The sequence below is a fragment of the Cetorhinus maximus genome, chromosome 34, assembly GCF_964194155.1.
Source record: "Cetorhinus maximus chromosome 34, sCetMax3.hap1.1, whole genome shotgun sequence".
NCBI lineage: Eukaryota > Metazoa > Chordata > Chondrichthyes > Lamniformes > Cetorhinidae > Cetorhinus > Cetorhinus maximus.
The window spans coordinates 9,234,008-9,235,418 of NC_135912.1; the positions used below are offsets into that span (position 1 = coordinate 9,234,008).

Below are 1,411 nucleotides of genomic sequence, written 5' to 3' on the forward strand. Positions count from 1 at the left end.
ACAGCTACACCATGCCAACAGCATGACCTCATCCAACCATCTCTGTTACCTCATCAAAACATCAATCAAGTTAGTTAAACATGATTTTCACACAAATCTTGTTGGTTTTCCTTAATCACTCCACACTGATAATTTTATCCTGCACCATTAAATCTAAAGGTTTCCCACAACTAACTAACTGACCTGACTGGGTTACAGTTGCTGAATTTCTCCTTACGTCCTATGTGCACAGTCTAGCACCACCACCATATCTAAAAGGATTTGGACGAAACCTTCACGATTTCCAACTTTATTTCCCTCAGCACCTTGTCTGATTCTACTGACTAATCGAATTTTGGTCAGCTTCTCTAATACCTGCTCTATACCATTTCTTTTAAAGGCCATCCAGGATTTCAACTATTGTTATGACCACAGACGATGTTAATTGCTGCTCAAACCAAATCCCAGAGGGAAACTTGGCTTACGGGCCATATCCTTGTATTTTTATTCTGAAAATGAGAGGAAGGTGTACCGATCTCAGCAGTGAGAGGTCCAGTAACACTTCTGGGATTTTAAAATTAGAAGTAAAAGTTTTATTAACAAGATTTAAAGAAAACTGAAGTACACAAGATTACAGTTACATTATTAATGTTAGCCTCACAAAATATTCCGCAAAAAGACTCTGTACTTGGTCAGACCCACAAGGAAGCAACTCCAAGCTACATTCCCTTATTGATGTTGGCTATAAAAGAAATCCAGTAATATTACACAAAGAAAATTGCTGTAGCTTTAATAAAGGCATACCATATGACCTCTACCCCCATCAATGCGATATTTAAACCAGATGGATTTTGATTAACGTGTCCACACAGCAGCAACGTCCTGATGGCAGCAACAGCCTGGAGTAACAGATTGTTCCCATCAGAACTGAAGGGCTACTATGCAAGTATATTACTTTAACATGCCAATGCATGTTAAATCCACTTCAGAATAAAACTGCTTGTTGCAGTCCAAGACATTTCTGGCTTGACTGGATGGTTGATTCAAACTGCACATCCTCCCAGCCCAGGGGTGACAGTTCCCAGCTCAGTTCCAACTATCTCTAGCCAAGCTCTCCTCAGTTACTCTAAAATTCCTTTATCACCTTTCATCTCCAGTTCCATTGTTCTCGCTCATCTTTGAATCTCAAACCCTTTCAAATTTAAAATCTTTTATGTCTCTGTCTTGTCTTTGCATTCAGGTCAATGAAATATAATATCACCACTACTATATGAACATATGGACAAGGAGCAGAAGTAGGCCATTCAACCTCTCAAGCCTGCTCCGCCATTTAATAAGATCATGGCTGATCTGATAGTATCCTCAAATCTGCATCCCACCTACAGCTGATAACTGATCATTCCCTTGCTTACCAAGAACCTATCCACCTCTG

The 1,411-nt window shown here is 39.7% G+C and overlaps 1 pseudogene; it reads right to left on the reverse strand.

Moving 5' to 3' along the window:
- Positions 1–838: 838 nt before the first annotated feature.
- Positions 839–955, reverse strand: LOC144671860 (small nucleolar RNA SNORA53; annotated as a pseudogene).
- Positions 956–1,411: the final 456 nt, after the last annotated feature.